This window comes from Pan troglodytes, chromosome 3, assembly GCF_028858775.2.
Source record: "Pan troglodytes isolate AG18354 chromosome 3, NHGRI_mPanTro3-v2.0_pri, whole genome shotgun sequence".
Classification (NCBI taxonomy): Eukaryota; Metazoa; Chordata; class Mammalia; order Primates; family Hominidae; genus Pan; species Pan troglodytes.
In genome coordinates, this window is record NC_072401.2 from 157,472,555 (window position 1) to 157,497,849 (window position 25,295).

General features: G+C 37.2%; 1 protein-coding gene across 24 annotated transcripts in view; it reads left to right on the plus strand.

The window, feature by feature from the left end:
* Window positions 1-10,359: 10,359 nt before the first annotated feature.
* GUCY1A1 (guanylate cyclase 1 soluble subunit alpha 1) overlaps window positions 10,360-25,295 on the plus strand; it is a 70,604-nt gene continuing 55,668 nt past the window's right edge. For 2 of the 24 annotated variants that reach the window (XM_009448461.4, XM_016952437.3), the window contains exons 1-2: window positions 10,580-10,846; window positions 11,227-11,300. The gene's annotated coding sequence lies outside the window, so the exon portion shown is untranslated. Of the gene's footprint in view, window positions 11,102-11,226; window positions 11,301-11,511; window positions 11,904-11,970; window positions 13,773-25,295 lie in introns of those variants that run through there. The other 22 variants (XM_009448460.5, XM_063809952.1, XM_009448457.5 and 19 more) reach the window with 20 other exon arrangements.

Below are 25,295 nucleotides of genomic sequence, written 5' to 3' on the forward strand. Positions count from 1 at the left end.
AACAGGAGAAGCACTGTTCTCCTCTGGCAGCAGAAGTCACCTGCAGGGGCAGAGGACCTTGTTGGGATCTGTATCAACCTCATGCCTGCTGCAGGCAGCTGACATCCTCAAGGGTATGTTCCTCCTGGGATCCCTACATTCCTTCCCGAGGTCTTTCAGTAGTTCTATTAGCATCCCTTTCTGTTTGAAATGCGTAAAGTGATAGGTTTTCCAAACGAAAATGAAATCGGAGACAGTGGTTGTAACGAAACTTAAATATTTCATACTTGAGAGATTTAAGAAATAACAATCTATTGGCCGCACAGCTGACATTCCCTATTCTTCCTACCTTAACCACCTCCCACCAACCATCCTTCTCTGCTCTGTTTTTCTCCATAGCACATATTACCACCTGACATCCTGATATTTTATTTGTTAATCTTTTTAATCATCTGTTTTGTCATTGTGGAATGCCACAATAATAGCGATCCTTGCTTGTTCCCCAGTTTACAGAATAGTGCCTGGTATATGATTGTTATTCAGTAAAAGTATTTGAATGAATGAATGAATGAATGAATGAATCTGACAAGAGTGTATTTTGCCTCTTTTTGAATGTCAGTCTACGGATAAAAGGGGGCTCTAATTATCACATGGAAAATCAGAGCGTGCATACTTTAATTTTAAATAAGTCCTTGCCTTACCTGCCTAGCCCTCCAACTGCGTTCTTTCATTGTCCAATTATGATCACCATAATGCAAATAGTCTTAACTAGTTTGAAAAGGATGTTAATCAGCCCAACGCTGAGTACTTTTTGTCCATGGCTTCTCATTAAATTCTATTGTAATCTATGGTTTCTTGTAATTTAATCAAGATGAATTCAAAGTTGAGGTTCATAATTTTGATATTTCAGGTGCATAATCTCACTATATGAGGAATTTCTTCAAATGAATTAGACAAACACTAATACCTCAACCAAGGGCAAAGGACATCAACTGACAGTCAAAAAAATATGGGGTTGTGGTAATAATAATGACTAAATAAACATGTAAGATATTTAAAATCACTTATGAAAGAAATACACTTTGAGATTCACTTTTAATGAAAAATATCAAACATAAATCTTAAAAATAATAGCAACCATGTAGTTCATTCTTTACACAAAACAGATAAGATTATAAATTGATTAAAATATTAAATGATCTGACTAGTGGTATTAGTCACAATTAAATAACTCATTCTCTGAAACCCAAACTCTTGGGAACATATCAAAGAAAAATGTAGGACATGTGGACTATTTACAAAGTTGTTCATCTGTTTTTAATTATGTGTTGCAAATAACTTCAGTTAGTTTGTAGCCCTTCGCTTTATTCTTTTTGAGGAAAGGAAATACTTAAAGTTTATCACTCTATTTCTTTGTTTGTATTTGACCTAAACATGTTACATATTTGTTGTTTTTTCCTCACTATTCTTTCTTGGCAGTTAGAACTCCTGATTGGAAATTGTTCTTTCTGTACTACATCTTTAGAAATTATTTTATAGGAGGTATGTTCGTTTTAAAATCTCAAAGATTAACTTCTTTCCATCCCCACCAACCATTTCTTCAAAGTCAATTTTGCTGAATATAAAATCCTAAGGACAGTAATTTTTCTCTCAGCATTTCTCGCACTATGAAGATTGTTTTCTTCCACCTTTAATTATTTCTGTCATACAATTAGCAAAGCTGATAGTCAGTCTAATTGTCATTCCACTGTAGGTGATCTGATTTTCTCTCTGGTTGCTTTTAAGATTTATTTATCTTTGTTTGGTCCTTTTACCAAATGTATTTGTAAGTGGATTTTTAGATATTTTAAAATGTATTTATCTTTCTTGGAAATTGTTGGGCTAAGCAGAGGATGGGTGACTGAACTAAATTCTGGAAACTCTTAACCACTATCATGTTGAATACTGCCTTGCCACTAAATTGCTATTCTCTCCTTATAGTACCTTTCAAACGTCTTAACCTATCCTTCATATTTTAATTCATCTTTTTGTCTAAATTCAGTATTATTTCTTCATATATATTTTCCAGTTTATTAATTTTCTCTTCAGTTTTATCTAATCTATTTAATACATTCATGAAACTTTATTTCTAATTATTGTGTTTTTAATTTCTGGGAGTTCTTTTTGGTTTTAGTTTCAAACTGGTCAAGTCATTTATTTGGTTTCTTTGTTATACTACAAATACATTTTATTTAAATATATATATTAAACATATATTCTGTTTTGAATAATTTCGGCTTTTATAGTCCTTGTTGGTCTGATTTTAATTTCTTTAGTTCTGCTTTCTATGATTTATGGCAGCTTTTTTCCTCATGTATTTGATAACTTCCTTATTACAGACTCGTTTTCCCTGATACTTTATTGGTAGTGATTATTTGAAGCTTATCTTTAAAGTGTATTTTCCTAGTGAGGATTTATGTTTGCTTCTGCCTGGCTCCTGGGGCATTCTCAACACGGACCACTTCAAATACAGTTTCTGCCTGGGGATTTTCAAGCCACAGAGTTAGTATAAATTTCAAATAAAAGACTGTATAAGTAGAGGCTTGTGCTCAGAAATTTTCAGTAGAGATGTGTTTTTTCCCTGCTCCATTATCAGCCAATACTTAAAGAGACAAGGTACTTTGTGTGCAAACACTCTCCTTCCCCACCCAAGGCTATTATTAGTGTGGTGCCATTTTCGATTTGCACAACTAGTTTTGTTTTCTGTCTCCCCTGCACATGTCACCCGATAACCTAGGCTCTAAGCCCACCAGTTATAAGTAGGTGACCTCAGGGCAATTGCCAGACACCATGCTTGCTTACCAATGGCACCCTTTCTCCTTGTTTCTGGTCTCAGCACATTACCTTTTCTGAAGAGGCAGCCTGGTTAAGCCTTAAAAGCATATTTAAATTTTTATTCAGCCTGTCAGCTTTTCAGCACTAGGAAGGGTTTCTCTGCACATCTTCCATAGTGTTGGAAAGGGAAAGCTCCTTGCATTAATGTTACAATGAGACCAAAATAGAATACTCTAAAAAGTAATGAGAAAGAGATTCGGTAAGACATTATTTCTCTTAGGTAATATTGTCAACTGTTTAAACAAAGTATTTTATAAATATGAGAGCGGCAGCCATAGCTGTCATTTTCATAAAGTGAGATTTCAACAAGCCTGCCTCTGCATAATTTGCCTTTTCCCTATGTCAAAACAGAGTTCTCTTTACTTTCAGATTTGAATCAGTTCTTTTTTTAAACCATGGCTCAGGATATGCCTTTTGGCCCTGTCTGGTGAGACTATCATTTAAGAGTATCTCAGTGTTTTTGGCTGCCTTTTACAGTTTTGAGATCTATGTGCTTCCCTTTTTCCAGGAGGAGAAGCAGGCATGAAACGCACTTAGGAGCTAGGTTCAAAGAAAACATCTTGACTTCTAAGGCACAGTGAGAATCAAAAGCAAAACTCATACCCATTCATTAGATTTTTCTGATACAGTTACATTAGCTCATTAATACAAAACATCCCCAGTGAGTGAGTGTCCTGTGTGAGAATAATGAAAATTTCCTGGGCTTATTTTTACAGGACAGCTTAATTGGTGGCATATGATTTTTCTCATACCATATTTTGCAGCTTTAAATTATGAAAGTATAATCTAAGAAGTAGAAAATGTTTTATCTCTTACAATACTTTTAAAGAGAGGGCACTTTAGCAAATAAAGTCTACTTTTTTAAAAAAAGTTCTTTGAAAGTTTACAAACTGTTTTTTTATACAGATGACTCTCTCCTATAGATCAGAAGCTCATATTACTTTGGAATATTTCTTAAAATATAAGGGCTCATGCTCATAGTCTCCACAATGAAAAAAAAACCTCTTCTATAATAATTTTGAGTAAATGTGCCCTCCTAAATGTGATGTTCTATTAAGGCTGTTTTTTTTTAACTCTATTTCAACTCAGCTATGCAAGACCTCCTGAACTAGCAGACAGCCATATGGTTGAGCAAGATGCTTTGGAGCTTCAACTTCAGGAGCTTTTGGGTTGTTTACATGTCCAGTGTCTAAAAATAGAAGATGTTAAAAATTTTCAACTCTCTGTGAAAGGCTTTCATTTAATCAACAATTATTTTTGAATAGGTTTTGCCATGAAAGGAAGCAAGAATAAGACAACTTTTGTGACATTTGAAGAACTGGAAAAAAATCACCTAAGTATATTTTCCTTAATATTTCCTTTTATAAGTAACTTCATTGGATATATTTCCAATGCTTTGCTGACCTTCAGTAAAGTTTCTCTCTCCTTCCCTTCCTCTCTCCCTCCCTCCCCTTCTTCCCTCCTTTTCTACAAATGCGTAATTAAATGAAAACACAAGACACCTATGTAGTTAGCCATTCTACTAGGAAATCAAGCTATTGAAACTCATATTCTCCACTAGTCACTTGGTAGCTGAAACTAATGTTAAGCAAAGACATCAAGAGATCAGTTTGATGTGCTAATATTGAAAACTCAAGCCTATTACATAATGGCATCACCAGAGTGCAAACACCCAAAGGCTTCTTCAATAAGATTAGATTACAACCTTGACATTTTTAGTGTTCGTGTGATCCTCAACTCTCAGAATGATCTACAGATGCTTGTTAAAATACAGGTTTCTGGAGCCTACTCAAAGAATATGACTTAATAAATCTGAACTGGTAATCTTTATTTTGATAATTCACAAGCTCCTTTCAGAGTAACCAGAATTATTAATACCCCAGGCTTATGAACCAGATTGCCTGAGTTTGAGTCCTAATTTTGCCACTTCCTAGCTGTGTGATTTTAGGAAAGATGCTTAATCTCCCTATACCCCAATTTTCTCATCTGTAAAGCTGACATGATAATAATGCTCACCTTCAAAGGGATTTTAGGGGAAACAGATAATGTAATGCATACAAAGTGCTTAGAATAATGCCTGGTGGATAATTATCATCCTATTATGTTAACTTATGATTAACGATGATTCTCTCTTGACAATTAAAATGCTAGAACAACAGCAAAGAGATCATTCGTCCTTATTTTGATAATGCGTTTTGTTTGATTGGCACCTGGCATTAGTTTTCTATGTAAAAAAAAAATAGTAAAGTCAAAGACCCATAAAACACGGACTCTGTCTTCAAATGGCCAATGATTTTGGAAAGTCTAGAAATCTCATAAGAAGCAAGACAGCGAATGGGTACTAAGCTAGAGGAAAAAAACAATATTGAAAACAGAGTGTTGTTGAACCAACTTAGAATGAGAGCTTAACTACAGCTATCTTTCCATGGAATTTTTTTTAACACATCATTTCTTCGTTTGGCTGAAGCTTTCTTTTGAAACTGATCAACTTTTTTGAGATATTTTGTGCAGAAGTATCTTGAGTTATACTCAAAAACACCTTTGAACAAGTTTCATATTTATTTTGCAGTAGCCATTAACTCATTCATCTTACTTTTTTATATGACACTGTATCCACTCTATATTTTTTCAGTTTTCCAAAATCATTGAATTTGTAAGTTACCCCTATGGTAGAGTATTTTTGAAACAGCATTAAATATGTCAGGGCCTACAGGATACCATTTTGTTTTAATTCAAAGTGCATACAATTTATGGAATACTAGTGCCTATGTAATGATATCAGGGCTAACTATTGGCAACTAAAAGAGTCAGTATAACTATTATTTTAATATAAGTTAAACATATAGAGGCCTCCTGTATCTAGACATGTAGCAGGCTTTTCAAATATGAGAAATGATAAAATCTCTCAGACTTGCAAAGTAAAAAGACACGTTTACCATGACAAAAGATGACATAGCAAAATTTGCAATGTGGATAGGTTGAGGATTTCCCAGATAAAGTTCTGATTCTTTTTTGGCTTAACAGTTCTTCCTTCAATCTTTCTCTGTTTTCTCACATTTTACAATAGCAAGAAGAAAGTAGGCTGTGTGTGCCTTCACCATTTTGCTTAGAAATCTTCTCAGTTAAATATCCAAGATCAATATTTCCACATATCTGTGAGACATAATTCGGCTAAGTTTTCTGCCACCATATACTGACATATTAGTCTGTTCTCACGCTGCTAATAAAGACATACCTGAGGCTGGGTAATTTTTAAAGAAAAAGAGCTTTAAGGGACTCACAGTTCCACATGGCTGGGGAGGCCTCACAATCACGGCAGAAGGTGAAGGAGGAGCAAAACCACGTCTTATGTGGCAACAAGCAAGACAAGTTGTGCAGGGGAACTCCCGTTTATAAAACCATTATATCTCGTGAGACTTATTCACTACCAGGAGAACAGTATGGGGAAAATTGCCCCCATGATTCAATTATCTCCACCTGGCCCTGCCTTTGACATATGAGGATTGTTAAAATTCGAAGTGAGATTTGAGTGGGGACACAGCCAAACCATATCAACTGATGATCTCCTTTCCTACAACTTCCAATAACACTTTCCTCATTTCCACCTGTATCCTGTTCGTAGCACTTTTAGTGTCCATATTTGTACCAGCAGTCTGTTCATGATGATTTATGATGATTTATGTATTCCCTAAGATGATACAGATTTTCTCTACCATGCCTCTCACTTTCTTCTGAGGCCTCACTAGCAGAGTTAACATCCATATTTCTACTAACAATGTGTTCAAGGCAATCTAGGTTTTTATTTTATTTTATTTTTTATTATTATACTTTAAGTTCTAGGGTACATGTACACAATGTGCAGATTTGTTACATATGTATATATGTGCCATGTTGGTGTGCTGCACCCATTAACTTGTCATTTACATTGGGTATATCTCCTAATGCTATCCCTCCCCCATCCCCCCACCCTGCAATCTAGGTTTTTAAAATGCTGGCTCCACACAATTCTTCCAGCCTTTGCCATTGCCCAATACCAAAGACACTTTGACATTGAGTTTCCTATTACTATTGTAACAAATTACCCCTGAACTTAGTGCTTAATACAACACACGTTTATTATCTTACATGTGTGGAAGTCTGAAGTTTGAAATGAGTCTCATTAGACTAAAACCTAGGTGATGGCAGGGCTACTTTCTGTCCCAGAGACTCTAAGGGAGGATAATTTTCTAGCCTTATTCATCTTCTAGAGGCTGCACATATTCCTTGGCTAAGCCCCTTCTATTTTCTTTTCTTTTCTACTTTTTTTTGTTTTGTTTTGAGACGGAGTCTCGCTCTTCTCGCCCAGGCTGGAGTGCAATGGTGTGATCTCGGCTCACTGCAACCTCTGCCTCCCAGGTTCAAGCAATTCTCCTGCCCCAGCCTCCCAAGTAGCTGGGATTACAGGCACCTGCCACCATGCCCAGCTAATTTTTTGTATTTTTAGTAGAGATAGGGTTTCACCATGTTGGTCAGGCTGGTCTCGAACTCCTGACCTCAAGTGATCCACTCGCATCCGCCTCCCAAAGTGCTGGGATTACAGGTGTGAGCCACTGCACCCAGCCCCCTTTCTATTTTCAAAGCCAGCAATTGCTTATCAATTCTTTCTAACATAGCATCACTCTGACTCTGACTGATTCTATTGCTTTAATCTTTCTTTTACAAGGACCCTTTTGATTGCATTTGGTTCACCCACCTAATCTGGAATAATATTCCCATCTCAAGACTAGCTGATTAGTAACCCTAATTCTATCTGCATCCTTACTTCTCTCTTGCCATGTAAAATTGCATATTCACAGGTTCTAAGTATTAGCAGGTAGACAACTTTGGAGTGCCATTATTCTACCTACCACTGTATTTACTGCTCACAAACACCAACTCCTTGGCAAAAATATAGTGGACAGCATTTCTGTTACCATCAGAATCTCTTCCAGTCCAGGCTGCTTTGTGAATGTCCATACCAGGACTAGAAATGCGTGGACGCCAAACTAATAAGATCTAGTTTTTCTAACTAAAGCTTTACATTCATACAAAAGAGACATTTTGGAGTCTTTGCATCATCTTACTGCAAGTTACCAGTGTAAACTTTAACCAGGTACATTAAAACAAATTTAAAATGAATAATACTAAGAAAAGGAAGAAATAAGGAGCCAGAAGTTTATCTTATTTTTCTTATATTTGAGAGGTTATCCTAATTTGGTAAACAATACAATCCATAGTTTGTTCATTTGCTAAAAATAAAACAAAGCTCTGCCCCTGACATATATGTAACACTTCTCTCATTTCTACCCTTTTACTGTTCTCTATCTAGTTCTTAATTCCCCTTGGTTTATGAATTTATTATGGTCCACAAAGTCAGTAGAGATGAAACCATTAGTCCCATTACTTTATTTGAACTGACATGGCAATAGTAACCCAGAAAAATAAAGATGCAGGTTCTAAAAATCCCTGAATTTAGAAAGATTCATACGATGTGTTTTGAGGCTTATCATACTTAATGCCTTGATAGTAGACCAGTGCTTTTCAAACTTTAATGTGCATAGGAATCACTTGAGGATTCTGTTAAATGGATAGTCTGATTCAGTTGGTTTAGAGAGGGGCCTGAACTTCTGTATTTCCAACAAGATTGTAGGTTATGGGATACTGCTAATATAGAAACCATACTCTGAGTAGCAAGGATTTAGAAACTATCTCTAGTTGCCATTGTCCTTTCATTTGCAAGTGTGAAAGTAATGTACATTTAAATGCTTTCATGCTGTTGTCAATTGTGGGTTGTAGGTACAAGAAAAACAAAGCATCTTGAGAGGAAATAAAAATTTCTTGAGCTTTTCTGCCAGCATCAACATGGCTAAGGAGATTGCTTTACACTGAATAATTTTCCATGTTAACATTTTTATTAAGTTGTCATGACAACTTTCTTATTCTCCATAAAATGGAGGAAAGTAGGTTTTAACCCATAAGTCAACTATAAGAAAGAAGATTGGACCTGGAAGATGATGAAATATTCAGGTATTCATTTATCCACTCAGCAGGCATTTTAGTGAATCCCGTTATGAACCATTTTCATTACTAGGAAATTAGGCTGTGAAGATTAGTATTTCCCTAACAACAAGGAACTCTTGTTACTTTTTTAGAGCATATCAAACATCCAGATTACAGAATGTCTTTTGCAGTCACCTTTTGGTGGTTCTAGCCACCCTTATGTTTAGATTGGTTGCTTCCTCTTCTTACCCATTGTCTGACAGTCAGAAAGGATAGAGGAGGAAGAAGACAAGACACTATCCAGTTGAGAGTCTACCCTTGGTAAAACTCGGTAGCTCCTGGCAGAATGTACTGGGGTCAAATGCAATACTAATCAAGGAGTTTGGTGTGCTATAAAACTTGAGAATGGTAAAAGTAGAAATTAATGGGTTAAACAAGTCATTTTCCAGAATGAAAGGAATATTGGTAATGGTATCAACAGACGAAGACAACAGCAACAACAAAGTCTTTATACAAGCCTGCAACACGTGACAACTGCGGATCAGGCATCTGAACCCGGCCTATCTTTCCACCGTATCTTCCTACACTTTTCTTTATGTACTTTTTATTTCTACCAGATGGTATTACTCCTTGTTTCTTGAATAACAGTGCCATGCCTTTCCAACCTCTGTATGTTTGCTCACAAGTTTCCCACTGTCAGAGAAAAGCAAAAACAACAAAAAAGTCCTCTATTTTATCTTTTTCCAAACATAACCAATCCTTCAAGTCCTATCTCTAGTACTGTTCCTTTATGAACCCTGTCAGACAATATCTCATTTTCTTCTGAATGTTCATAGCATTTACTTAAAAATAGTATGACTTCCCTCTTCTTTTTACTAATGAATTACTGTGTATTTTTTAAGTTTCCTTCTACATCTGAAGTTCTAAATATTCTTAGTACAAATGTCCTACTGATCTAAGAGAGTATCATGGGTTAAATGTAGAGGAAGAGAAGTTTCTGAGATGGCAGGAAGGCAAAAGTTTCTGTGACTACCTGTGCTTATATTGCTGACTTTCTTAACTGTTCCTGACTTATTTAAATGTATTTTTTTTCCTGATTCTGATTAATGTTCACTATGAGGCAAGCACAGTAGGCAAGACTGGGAGAAAGTTTGCAAATGTGATGAGCTTACAAATGGGACCAGATTAGATGGTGTACTTGGGGGAGATATGAAAGAGGAAGATAACCATGAATTGAATTGAATTGAAAATGGATCACATAAAGATCATGATTAATTGTTAATTCACAATGGAACAGCATGATGGGATTTTTTTAAGTCAGAAAGGTGACTAAAAGCATAATATCACAACACACACAACGGTAACAAATATAACTAAATGCACTGAACCAGGCAGAAGCCAGACCTTATTGAAAAGATGTAAAATCTCTGTAACCATAAAACTGCATCTGCAAATGAGTAGATTGGCTTCAAATCTGAAAACCAGGACAAGAGAGTCATCAGCGCAGATGTCAACTTCCCCAGCAGAAATGTTGGGAGTTCTTAACTGTGGAAAACTACAGTTTTTCCAGACCAGTGCATAGTGGAGAAGACATGTTTTTGTTTTTCTTTTTAAGTGGGCCAAATTTTCCTGGAGTCCCCTCCAATTTTTTTCTTTCTCTCTCTCTCTCTTTTTTTTTTTTTTTTTTTTTTTTGTCCCCTGCCCCTAGGTCTCTGTCTCCACACAGTGATTTCTGTTATGGCGATTGGGCGGCTGCAAAGACCAGGACTCAGTTCCCCTGCCCTAGTCTGAGCCTAGTGGGTGGGACTCAGCTCAGAGTCAGTTTTCCAGAAGCAGGTTTCAGTGCAGAGTTTTCCTACACTTTTCCTGCGCTAGAGCAGCGAGCAGCCTGGAACAGACCCAGGCGGAGGACACCTGTAGGGGAGGGAGCGCCTGGAGGAGCTTAGAGACCCCAGCCCTGCGTGATCTCACCATGGTGCGTTTTGGCTGCTACTTTCTTTTTCAGTCTTTCGGTGCAGAGAAGGGGAGGAGGCGGGCAGAGGTCTGAAAAAATCGAATGCCTTATGGAAAGGAACTGCAAGGGTTCCTTTGGGGTGATCAAAGAGGGAGACACAGACACAGAGAGACAAAGGCAAGGAGGACTGTCTGGGAGCCACGCGGGCGATACAGTTTCCGAGGCACGCCGCGTCCCGCCTAGCCTGTTGAACAGGTAGACATGAGCGACCCAAGCGTAAGTGCCGCTGCCGCGAGTGCCCAGGGTGCACTCGCGCGGGGACCGACAGGTGCCACTCCAGGGTCCCCTCTCCCGCTCACTGCCTGCCACCCCTGACGCCTGCTCTCTTTCTCCCTTCGCAGTGCGGATTTGCGAGGCGCGCCCTGGAGCTGCTAGAGATCCGGAAGCACAGCCCCGAGGTGTGCGAAGCCACCAAGTAAGTGGTCGCTGCATCCCCACGCGGGTCGGGGTTCTTCAGACAGGCGGTCCCTCTTCCGGGACCCCGGCTTGGGCTGGGTCTCCTTCCTCTCCTGAGAAACCTTCGGTACGCTCCCAGTTGCCCAGCCCTGGGAAGCCAGCGCCGGGTTCCCACGCTGGGGAGGAGCGAGAGGAAAGGAGAGGACGCCCGAGGGGCCGGCCCAGGGCCCGGGGGACCCGCGGCGCCCGAGGGAGGAGCACTGACGGGGGTGGGCGCCGAGCAGCGCCGCGCCGGCTGCTGAGCTCGCGGGGCCGGGCCGTGAGAACGCGCGGGGCGCGCCGGGGCCGCTGGTCTCCCACGGCCAGGGCGCCTGGGCCCCAGAGCCCATCAGCCGCGTGCAGCGCTGCGGCCTCCAGCGCGCCGGCAGGCAAGCGAGCGGGCGCAGCTGGGGGATGCCTGGACCCCGGAGGCAGCAGGGCTGGAGGCGGCGGCGGGCTTCAGGGCAACTTCACCCGGCCGGCTGCGGCGTGGGTAAGAGGCGCGTCCTCCTCCACAGCAAAAGCTGCGATCGCTGGGCTGCCCAGAGAAGGCAGCCGGCTAACTGCCCAGCGGCTCCACGAGGTGTGCGCGTGTGTGCGAGAGAGACAAATGATTTACTGCTTAGCAGTCCCATTTCTGTTTTCGTTAGGACTGCGGCTCTTGGAGAAAGCGTGAGCAGGGGGCCGCCGCGGTCTCCGCGCCTGTCTGCACCCTGTCGCCTGAGCTGCCTGACAGTGACAATGGTGTGAGGGGCTGCGTTGCAATGTGGTCATGTGATTTCAGGCTATGGATTTCGTGCGTCTTTCTCTGCTCACTGATTTTCACATGGTTATTCTTTCATTTTGCACTCGATAAACAGTTTACATCTTCTGAAGTAAGCCAGAAGATTGTATGGCTCACTTAAGGATGACTGGTTGAAGGCATCTTGATTTGGAACCTATGGAAACAGTGCTGAGTTTTAAATAGGACAGATTTTTTTTCTTTCATTTGAACTTCATTTATAACATATCAATAGTGATGTTTTAGGATCAATTCTCCTATGGTAATTTCACTAAATGCCTATTTAATGAATTGATTTGATTTCATACATCTCTACCACTTACTAGAACTGTCTTTGTACGAACGTCAAACTTTCCTGTTACATATGGGTAAGCGTAGAAGCACTTGATATAATTTTTTTTTATCTTGGTTCATAGTGTAGAAGTGGTCTGTTGCTTTTCCTAAAACTGCTATACATATTTTTTCTTTAAGAGTGATCATTTCAGGTACCCTATTATGTACAGTGGTAAAAAGTCAACTCGTTATGATAGCAACGACGATGTAACCAAAATAAGCAACACTTAATTGGTCTGAAAGTTATACATATAAGCTTTATTATTCCTTCAGTGGAAGTTGTTTATGCATTCTGTGCTTTGTTCAGCCATTAAACAACTGGGTCCGTGATCTTCTTCAAGGGGCCGTGAAGTCCCTAAAATTGTATTTAAACATTAGAGTGGCTGCATTTTAAGGGAGATAGTACATAGTCAAATATCCAAAATGGACCTGTGTCCTAATAGAAAATTAAGAACCATGGGGTAAAAACACGTAAGCCACACTTTTTCTTATCAAAACAACAGGCTGTCTACATACAGCCTGCAGACATAGGCTAGAAGGAAAATTCTAGAACAATTAAATGGTGTTACAGTAGTTAAATATTTCACATAAAATAGACCAGATGTATGTATTTTAATGTATTAGGAAACAGGTCTGTGAATGTATTTAGTAGAAATTTGTAATTAACAGATGGGTACCTTATATTTATATTTATAAGATATATTTATGCTTTATATTGTAAGATCTCTTTCTATTATATGACAGAAAATAAAAATTATATTTTTGTCTTTGAAATCCAATCAAAATATAAAGTACTTATGCTTGGTATAGTGTCTCATAGTGTATGAAATATAAATAGCCCCTTAAAGGTCTTGCTTCTAGATATTCAGGTATTAAATAACATGATGAAAATAGTTTTCTGTCATTCGGAGAATGAGGAAGGAAATATAAAATTATTTTATTTATTTATGGCAATACCAAAAACAAAAGTGTGAAAAACTTCACAATGCTTAGTACTTATAACTCTTATAATTATGTCTTATTAAGGGATCTTTCTTAAGACATTTTGAAAAGCTATTTTAATATTTCACTACGAACAAGTGATAATATTAAAATTAAAGTATATCTATTACAAATACATCAGTAAAATATTTTGTGACCGAATTTTAAGAATTTTGTTATATTTTTCAAATGAAATTGAAAAAAATTAAATGTTTATCTAACATCACTTTTATTGACACATTGATATTGCATAACTTTGAATTTTTTCAGAAACTATACAAGGGAAATTAAATCCTGCATTTACATTTGCTAGCAACTAATGAGTGTGGACTGAGGATAATATTTCTTGCTTTACAGGTTAGTTTAAAATAACACGATCTGTACCCCCATAATTTCTAATTAACCTTTTTTCAGAACTAAATAAACATCAAATTAGCCATCAGAATGAATCTCTACAAGTAAGGGGAAATGGAAAGGTAAAGCAACATTTCAGTAATACAAGCCAAAAAGTATGTGCATTAATGGGAAAAATTTTTGGAGGAAGCTGTTACTGAGAATGACTTTTTCTGTCAGATTCACTAAGAGGTTGCTTGGCTTTTATTTGTGAGAATATTCCATTTTGAAGGCACTATTTTTACACTGGTTAATTAAAAATATTTACCCAAGCCACTTTTCTTAAACATTTCTATTTATTACTTTTCTGCACATTTGTAAAAACAAATTTTTTCCCCAAAGTATTAATAATTAAAAATATGTTTGTCTCTTGACCATCTACATTCATTCTGCAATAGTTTGTTTTGGGTGTCTACATCTTGACTTGATATAAGAAGAGCTTTTGTCAATGTTTAGTTACTAGTTGATTTACTTTGGGTGAAGTAATTTCCTGGCTATCCTGAATCATATCTGCTTCTTTTATTTTCTTTCAGAACATTTTGAAATGTCTTACCTATTATATATGTAATTTTTCTTCTTCCCTGGGTTCATGCCAATAGGCTTCATCTTCCTATAGCCTCGAAGGCTTACAGAGGATGAACAGAGTTATTTTGGAGGGGTGAAGGAAGAGCTGTAGAGTGGGCTTCCCTCTCAGCCCACAGTAGGAGAGAATGGCTACATCTTAAAACTTGAGGGACTCTGGAGCAGGCTCTTCCTTGCCACAAGAATGTGCCTCACAGCCTGTAGTTTCTAACTTCTGGTATGCTTTCTGGCCATTAAACAATATTTCATTAAAACAAATCCTCCATTTTAAAAATTGAGGCCAAGTCAAATTAATTAACTCACATACCAAGTCATCTATCTCACCATACTAAGAATTAGCAGGAAGTCGACACGAGACAATGGCTTTGAGAGTGAACACCTTCTTAGGGGGAAAGCAAATGGGGCAGACCCATTTCTTAATCCTGACCTTTTTTTCTAGGTCCAGCCTATCTATTTATCCCCTTTTGCTATGTCACATGACATTGAAAGTACCTGTTTAAATGTCTGCATCTCCCATTAAACTCAAATCTCCTTCACGGTATCCAATGTTGGATCCATAGTGCTTGGTGCATAGTGGGTGTCTAAAGAGCTTAACATTGCTGTCATTGTTATTCTTGAATTAAGGCTTGTTTATGCTTTGATGCTACCACATGGAGCTATGGTCTTGGTGACAGAGACCCTTGTGTGCTCTTCTGTCATATAGTTTGTGGCCTCTTCAGAATTGCTTGTAAACCGTTATTTATTTCACCAACAATTTTAACTCTGCTCCAACCCTTAAATCTCTTGCCACTAGACCTACCAGAACCTGCCTTCCCAATGTCAGCTTCACTTTTAATGTTTGCTTTACCTTCCTTGCTGTTGATTTAGCTGGACAAAGAGAGACATAACTGTATCTTGTAGCCAACTACCAATTGCTTCACTCCAATGTCAGCTTGGAGGATACTTAACAGTGCTGTGCAGCTATTTTATTCTTTTTTAGTTAATGTCATATCAAATTCTCCATGGTACATATTCTGGATTTTTCCAGGTTTTCTAGTCTGCCCAGATTATCTCCAGACTCTTCATTCTTAGCAGAGGACCATACTTTTTAATTCACAGAGGATGTTAAGGTCAGTTTGGGCAAATTATTTGTCAACACTCATCTTGAATACAGTAAGCATTTCTTTGACCAGCTGTGAGCATAAGAACTCTTTTCTTATATTCAACTATCGAATTTGTCTCTATAATATTTATATCTTTAATTTTTACCTCTTAGAGTATTTATAGAAAATGCTTTTACATCTAACAACTCTTAATAGTGTCTAAGATAATATTCAGTTTCTTCAACCCATGCTTATTTACCATGGGTTGAGAGTCTCATTGTTACCAGGGCTTTTCTCTTTTGGATGCACTTCTGTTTTTATTAAAGTGTGATCCCCAGAGTTTAACATAGAGGACTGTCCTCTGATATATTTATCTTCTCCGGATATCATGTAGTAAATCAATCTGAAATCTATTCTACTCTTCCCCCCTCCCTTTTTTTTGCACTCATACAACACTGTTTAATTATGTATCCTTTTTGCACATTCTTCTGCAAATACACTTATTTTTCCCATCGAATTTTATGTTTGGCCACTTGATTTGGGACTTTTACAAATACTTACTGCAATTAAATTTAATCATTACCTTCAGTTAGCCTGTTGTTCCAGAAAGTCAAGGTCATCTTGGATTCTGAGTCCTTGATACAGATTAGCCATTTTCACCAATTTAGAGGAATTAACAGATTTGATCAGGATATAATTAACATCTTCATCCAAGTAACTATCTACAATGCTGAACTGGAACTACCTTTGGCATATTCCTAGACACTGTCCTTTACGTTAGACTCCTGCTTTACATTAGTCCATAAATTATTCCTCTTTATAAGGCTGTTCAACCAGTTATATAGTCAAATAACTCTCTTTGAAGTTGACATTCCTTTGTGTGACTTAAGAGAGTATACTGAGACAGACTTGGTCAAATTCCTCCCTGAAATGAGTCTCCACTTTCTGCAGAATAGATGTCAAGTAACTGCTATTAAAAACAAAAGGAGATAACTAGGTTAGTTGATAAGGATAGGTTCCTGTGACCTCTCCTTAGCTTGTAGATAACAGCACTTCACATTTTGAATGCTTGCATGCCATGTTTTTAATCATCTCTTTGGAATAGTACCTGCGATTAATGTCCAGCTCTCTAAATTATAGCTGATGGAATCCACCTTCCCAATTTTGAAAATTGAGGCAATGGTTGGACTCTGTCAACAGTTCTCTTCATCACAATATTTTTAAAGATGACTTTAACAATTCCTTTATTTTATCCACACATGCTTTCAATATCTCGTAGTGTAATTTCTCCAAATTAATGGATTTAAACTCATTTAGAATATTTGCTGTCATTCTACATGCTGGACCTTAAATTTGTTATTTTTAGTTTTGTCCTACTTTTATAAGTATGGATATTATTTTCTTAAGGAATGGATATGAAACAAAACAAGAGCAGAGTAGTTCTGCCTGTTTGTTCATGTACTGTGATTTGAATATCTTTATCCAGTGCGCTCTTCCTATATCTAATAAAAATGCCATTATCACCACTTTATCTGGCAATCATAGCAAGAATTAAAAGGACATTTTTTCTTTTTTTTTATAAGCTTCAACTTATTTTATGTCTTATATTTTATAACACTCTTCTTGGAGACTCAGCCACTATTTTGTACTTCTCTCAATAAAGTTTATTATGGATTATGCTTGTCACTGAGGAAGATACAAAGCAAAGTTTATGACACACACTCCTTGACTTGAAGGAATTTAAAGTCTGCATGAACAAAACCAAGAAATAGTCTCAGAATTATACATGTCAGCACTTAACAATGAGCATAATATTTGTAGAATAGTTTTAATAAGTTTTAAAGAAGTTAGGAGAAGGAAGAGAGTTCAGTATGATGGAAATATTGAGTAAGGCTTTCTGGAGGAAATCTAAGACTTAGCTGAGGTTTTAAAACAAGATCAGGATGTTGGACATCATAGGACCTGTAGGATTTAAATGTGGCAAACAGTAGGAAGAGTATTCTAGACAGAGGAAAGGAAAGGATTCACTGCAGGGATCAGATGTGTGTGTGGGTGTGCGTGTGTGTGTTTGATGTGTGTGTACCCTGTGTATGGCGGAACGGGTAATGCTGAGCCTTCCCAGGCCATAGCTTTGAAGTATTTATTTGTGGAGAACACCACTTTTCCATTTCTAGCTTTTCGTTTCCCCTTGTTCAATCTTTGTGGGGCCCACACCTACACATCTTGTAGATCTCAAACTAAGCTCTGCTTCTTAAAACCTTTCCCTGAACTTCCAAGCCTAAATTGCATGCCTTATTATGTTTTCCTGTAACACATTGTGCTTCCTCTGTAGAATTATTATGATATGAATAATTACTTGCTGAATTTTTACTATTATACTGATACTTGTGGAGAGAGGTACCATTTCTGTTTAGTTCCCCATTTTATACACAGTCATCTAATACAAGTGCTCAATGGCTCATAAGCACTCAGTGAAAACGTGTGCTATGGCCGGGCGTGGTGGCTCACGCCTGTAATCCCAGCACTTTGGGAGGCCGAGGCGGGTGGATCACAAGGTCAGGAGTTCAAGACCAGCCTGGCCAAGACAGTGAAACTCCGTCTCTACTAAAAATACAAAAAATTAGCCGGGCATGGTGGTGGGTGCCTGTAATCCCAGCTATTCGGGAGGCTGACGCAGAGAATTGCTTGAACCCAGGAGGTGGAGTTTGCAGTGAGCCAAGATTGTGCCACTGCACTCCAGCCTGGGCGACAGAGCGAGACTCCATCTAAAAAAAAAAAAAAAAGAAAGAAAGAAACAAAGAAACAAAGAAAACATGTGCTATGATGAGCCTACTTGGAACAGTGAAGTTATGTGGAGAATACTTGTAAAAAAAAAATGTTTAAAATAAAGAAGGGTTAGATTACAAGTCCAGGATCTTCGTTCTTTGTATGCTTATTCTAACAGATTTTTTCTATTTTTAAAATTTATTTCTTTTTACATCTTAAGCTTTTTTATTAAAAATAAAGACAAAAACACACACCTTAGCATGGACCTACACAAGGTCAGGATCTTCAGTTTCACTGTCTTCCACTGCCACATTTCTCACTGGAAGATCTTCAGGGACAATAACAAGCATGGAACAGTCCTCGCCTATGATTACAATGCCTTCTTCTGGAATACCTTCTGATGAAACTGCCTGAGGCTGTTTTACGGTTAACTTATTTTTATAAGTAAAACTAGTACCCTCTAAAATAACAATAAAAGGCATAATATAGTAAATACATAAACCAATAAAATAGTACTTTATTATCACTATCGAGTTTTATATACCGTAGGTAATTGTATGTACTATGCTTTTTATATGACTGGCAGCACAGTAGGTTTGCCTGCACGAACATCTCCACAAGCATTTCAGTTATGCATTGTGCTATGACATTACAATGGCTATCAGTCACTAAGGAATGGGAATTTTTCAGCCCCATTATAAACATATGGGAACATGATTGTGTATGTGGTCCATAGCTGACAGAAACATTGTTATTTGGCACGTGACAGTATATGCACTGGAATTTTTAGCTGCTTATTTTTCTCCATTTGCAACATCACTTTGCAGCTTCAAATATGCTCATTATAAGCAGTTAATGATATGTGGTTTTTATTACATTATTAAGTTAATAAAATAAGTGACAAGGAGTTTCAGTATTCCATAGTATAACATAAACTTTTAAATTGTGTATTTGTGAGCATAAAGTTATATCAAGATCTTTAGCACTGTATATGAAGTATTTAGAGAGTTACAAATGTAGCATTGAAGGAAATTTGGGTAAATGCAATAAAATTGTCAGTACATGAGTTGTAAAGCAAGATATCCATATATTAGATTAGCACTATACATTTGTAAATATGATTAGCAAAAGGCAGGCTTCCCAGCGAAAACAAACGTCTTTGGGTAAAATTCTATTTCTTTTAATGTTTTAAAATATTTGTAGTCACTAATTGTAAGTCATATTCCTCTTTGTCCAGCTCTATCCCAAATAAAAATTTAATACACCGCAGCATCTATTTCTGCTTCTTTTCTGTGTCACTGGCTCAGAATAATTCATAAGCCCTTGTTGTTTCATCTTATGCTAACAAAAATCCAGCAGTGGTATGTAGGAGAGCTGTGATATGCCCTGATAAGAGTTTATACTTCGGAGAACAAATTATCCTAATTAAAGTCACTGCTTTTCTTCTCTTCTCTCTCTCCTCCTCTTTGAAGCTGTGAGAATTTATCTTAACCTAGACTGGTTACCACCTATGGCTTTATGGCTTGCCTGCTGGCTTGGCTGAGAGCAAGAAAGTTGTATATGAGGGATATCACAAGGCCACCTTCCACAAAAATTGCTCTCCCACTTGGTCCTGTCCTAAGGCCTAAATCTCCTTTGGGTTGATGCAATCTTTTGGAGTGTCTCCTGGAGTCAATAAGATGCCTGTTTTACCGTGAAGAGCAGCACAATGAAGAGGTTGCCCAATAGCAGTGGTTACTTTTATTATGTTGTCTTTCTGCCTTCAATCAAGAGCATGACACTTGGACATAGCTTTTTAAAGTAAAGAGAAAAAGGAAACTGAAAGGCTCAGTATGTGGGACATAGATAAGAAAATGAGACCTAAATAGGGTGTATTGGGCAACAATACAGGGCTTAAATAGAAAGAGGAAGACCAAAAGAAAGCAAAGAATGTCCTAAGAAGAGCTGGGGTTTTTTTTAAACGATTTTGTTGCCTATTAGTTTTCTTCATTCCTGGGGATGGTTGGGACATTTTTCCACATCGGCATGTTATGGTCTTGATTATCTACCTAAATCAAACCAGAGGAAAATCATTTTAGTTTATTTTTATCTTAACATTGGATCTGTTTCAGCGCGTCCTGGAAATTAGTAGTTGCATGTTGTCACCGTCTATTTTGTACACAGTGAAAAGGTATTTGGCTGTGTTTCTATTTACATTCACTGTCCTTGATAAATACTAATTGGCCAGTGATTGTAAGTCTCAAGAATTTTTGCTGCAGAGCATGTGTTAAAACTCATTTTAAGTGGTGTAGGAGTCATGCAGTGTTTATCACTTAAGTGGGTAATCTGACAGCTGTATTTTACTGCCTGACTGCAGCTTTATTCTTGATCATTCTCTTCCTTGAGTAGTGTGTTATGGTCATGTTGTCTTAGCTGCAATTAATTCCCAACCTTTTTTTGTTTTCCAGTCTTTGTCTTTTGCATTTATTTTTCTGCTCCTGCAATGCCTTACTTTGTTGTCTCTGCCTTGCTATTTCCTATTTATTCTACAAAGCTCACCTTAAGTATCACGTTTTCAGGGACATGTTTACCAATGTACTGTACAGGGGCACATGCAGATTCTTCATGTCCCCATCACAACCTGTCATGACATCACACTGAACTGAGTTTGTGTGGTCTAAGTCTGTCCGCCCCAACCTTTACTCAAAACGTTCCTTAAGGAACTAGGATTGGATTGTTTTTATTTCTTTGTTTTTGTTTTTAATCCCTGAAATCTCATCCTTTAGAATGTAGTAACAGGTACCTAATAAATATTTTTGGCATATGTGAATGAATGAATGAATGAGTGAATAAATAATCAGATTAGTTGATGAAAGATTCTAAGGAAAGATTAGGTAATGTGATTATAAGAGAAAGATCCTGAAGAATGCTTGGGAATGGATCCTTTACTCATACATGATTTTGTTCATCAGCTTATATGTAGGATCACAGTCATTTGGAAAATATTGGTCCATTGAAATTTACACATTTTCCAAATGGTGACACACTTCATTATACAGTGTCAAAAGTTAGCCTTCATGACTATCACCACTGATCTCATCAGGAAGTTTTAAGTATTGGATAGCTATAAGCTCACAATGGCAGTCCTAGATAGTGCAGCCGTGGATTGAAAAAGTGTTCTAGTTTCCTCTTTTTAAGCCAAGAATCCATCCTTAAATATAAGAAGAAAATCAGGCCGGGCACCGTGGCTCACACTTGTAATCCCAGCACTTTGGGAGGCCAAGGTGGGCAGATCACCTGAGGTCAGCAGTTCGAGACCAGCCTGGTCAAACATGGTGAAACCCCATCTCTATGAAAAATACAAAAATTAGCCGGGCATGGTGGTGGGTGCCTGTAATCCCAGCTACTTTGGAAACTGAGGCAGGAGAACTGTTTGAACCTGGGAGGCAGAGGTTGCAGTGAGCCAAGTTCGTGCCACTGTACTCCAGCCTGACTGACAGAGCGAGATTCCATTTCAAAAAATATATATATATGTATATATATGAAAAAATCAATAGACTTGGTCTTAAATTAAAATAAATATTAAAATCTAAAATAATAAGTTTATATAAAAAATTAGCAAAGTGGAATTACTTCTTGTGTTTACATTTAAGACCAAGAAAAACTTCAAGATTTCAAAATAATAAATTATTAGACAATAATGAAATTACAAACATTATAACAAGTATACTGATAGTTAGGAAAAATAATAGAGTTCTGAGAACAAACTGCGTTAATCTCCAAAAATGTACATTTATACTTTAAACCTACTAATTTAGAAAATTCTACACAAATATAAATTCCATTAGAATGATTACATCATCACATGTCATGTAGTCTCTGGAGAACTCTGCTGCAATCTGTGAGAGAATGAGAATGAAAAAGGTGCATAATATTAGAATATTGTTATGAAAATAGTTCTGACCTTGCAGATCCTCTGAAAAGGTCTCAGGACATCCCCAAGAGTTTGCAAACCACATTTCGAGAAATGCTGCTTTAACTCAAATGTGTCTTGAACAAGGTAAACATAAAGGTTTTTACAATAATTTTATATCAAGTCCAGTTTATAATAGTGAACATTTCTTAGGTACATATTACATTCCAAGCATTAATACAACTGCATTACTTTAATCAAATCCCTTGAGGAATGTTCTATTTTCATCACTGTTCTACAGATGAAAAAATGGATGATGCACAGAGTAGATAAGTCACTTGCCTAATGTCATACATTTAATTAATAATGGAACCGGTATTTGTAGCCAGGCAGGGTTCACACTTTTACTTACTACGGTAATTACTATGGTAAGCTTTCTGCCCACATTGCAAGTTTTCCTGATGATTTGTGAATTACCCAAGTTTTGCTTATAAGCAATAGCATTTGTTGAATGTCTAGCATTTTAAGAAACTGCCAAACTGTTTTCCACTCCCACCAGTAGTCTGTGAGATTTCCAGTTATTCCACATTGCCAATAACTCTTGACATTGCCGAACTCTAGAATTTTAGCCATTCTAATGGGTTTTTCTTTAATAGCTAATAATATTGAGCATATGAAGAAATGTTTATGACTGTTTATATACCTTCTTTAATGAATTGTCTATTCAGATGTTTTGCCCATTTTAAAATGGAATTGTTTATTTTCTTACTGAGTTGGAAAACTGTATATTCTAAATTAAACTCCCTTGCTGTTGTGTGTTACATATATTTTCTTCTAGTATGTGACTTGTGTTTTTGCTTATGTAATAATGTCTTTCAAAGAGCCAGAGTATTTTTTTTATTTTGATGAAGTCCACTTTATCATGCTCTTTTTAAATATTTCATGTTTTTTTTTCAAATTTAAGCATCTTTGCTTCAAACCTGGTCATAAAGAATTTCTTTTATGTTTTCCTCTGTAAGTTTTATAGTTGTAACTTTTGTACTTAGGTTTACGATTTGTCGTAGTCTGTTTATTTTGCTATAAAAGAATACCTGATGTTGGATAATTTATTTACAAAAGAGGTTTATTTGGCTCAATGTTCTGCAGGCTGTGCAGGAAGCATGGCACCAGCATTTGCTTCTAGTGAGAGCATGAGGCTGCTTCCACTCATAGCAGAAGGTGAAGGGGAGCCAGCGTGTGCAGAGATTACTGAGAGAGAGAGGAAGCAAGGGAGAGAGAGAGGAGATGCCAGGCTTTTGTGTAACAGCCAGCTCTTGAAGGAACTAGTAGAGCAAGAACTCACTGGCTATCATGAGAACGGTGCCAAGTCATTCATGAGGGATCTGCCCAATGACTCAAACATCTCCCATTTCACTCCACATTCAACACTGAAGATTAGATTTCAACATAAGGTTTGGAAGGTTCGAATATCCAAACCATGGCATGGTCCATTAAGATTTAATTTTTGTATATGGTATGATGTGTGGATAAAAGTTTATTTCTATTTCTATATGGATTTCCAGTTGTTCCAATGGCATTTTTATTAAAAAACAAACAAACATATTTTCTTTCCTGATTTTATTGCCTTGACACCTTTGTTGTAAACACAATTGTGGATCTCTATCTCATTGATCTCTGTGTCACTCCTTTCAAACTGATACCTCACTTTCTTGATTACTTTAACTTTTTAAGTTTTGAAGAAGGTATATAAGTCCTTCAGTGCTATTTTTTCTTCTTTAATATTAATTTGGCTATCCTGTCATCAATGAAATCTTAGCCTCATTTTGTCAATTTTTACTAAAATGATGGCTGGGATGTTGATTGGAATTGCATTGAATCTATAAACCAGTTTAGAGAAAATTTGTACCTTAACAATATTATACATGGTATATATCTCTCCATATATTTAGACCTTCCTTAATTTATCTCGTGAATGTTCGTAGTTTTCAGTGTAAAAGTCTTGTAAGCCTTTGGTTAGATTTATTGCTAAGTATTTTGTATTTATTAACAGTATCATAAATGAGCTTTTAAAATAATTATTTTCCAGTATTTGTGGCTAGTACAGAAGTTATAATGGAATTTTGTATATCAGTCTTGTACCCTGAAACATTGCTTAATTTACTTCTTAGTTCTAGTTATTTTGTATATCCATTGGGAATTCCTACATGAACAATTTTAAGTATATATGTGTGTGTGTGTGTGCACGTGCATGTGTATGATCCTTGAACAACACAGGGGTTGGGGGCACTGACACTCCTGCAGTCAACAATCCACATAAAAGTTTTGACTCCTCAAAAACTTAACTACTAATAGCTTACTGGTGACTGGAAGCTTTACCGATAACATAAACAGTTGATTGACATGTATTATATACTGTATTCTTAAAATAAAGTAAGCTAGAGAAAAGAAAATGTTACAAAGAAAATCATAAAGGAAGAGAAAATATATTTACCATTTATTAAGTGCAAGTGGGTCATTATAAAAAATCTTCACCCTCGTTGTCTTCATTTTGAGCAGGAGGAGGAAGAAGAAGATAAGGGGTTGGTTTTGCTACATCTGGGATGGCAGAGGCAGAAGAAAATCTGCATATGAGTGGACCCATGGAGTTTGAATCTGTGTTGTTCAAGGGTCGATTGGATACAAACACACACACACACACGTGCACACACACACACGTGCACATAAACCTGCAACCTTTTGGCCTTTTGTTTAACTGATTGCAATGGCTAGGACCTAACTTCTGTACAATATTGATTAGAAGTGGTGAGAGCAGGCATCTTTGCTTGGTCCTGAATAATAGTGGAAAAGTGTTCAGTCTTTCATCATCAAGTATGACTCAATAATTATAGTTTTCATAGATGCTTTCTGATGGGTTAAAAAAATTATGATTGCATAGCTTGTCTCACTTGTCCTCATTATTAGGGTTGGAGTGGGAGTCTCTTGTGACTTTCTGCAATTTAACCAGAAGTCAAAGACCCTGTACTTTGAGCTAATTTTTGTGCTCTGTATAGTAAGTATTTCTATTTACAGAAAGCTACAAATATAGGTAACAAAAGAAAAGGATTTCATATCCTCACAATCCTTCTTTCAAACTTGCTGTTTCCCAATCCACGGATCTTAATGTAA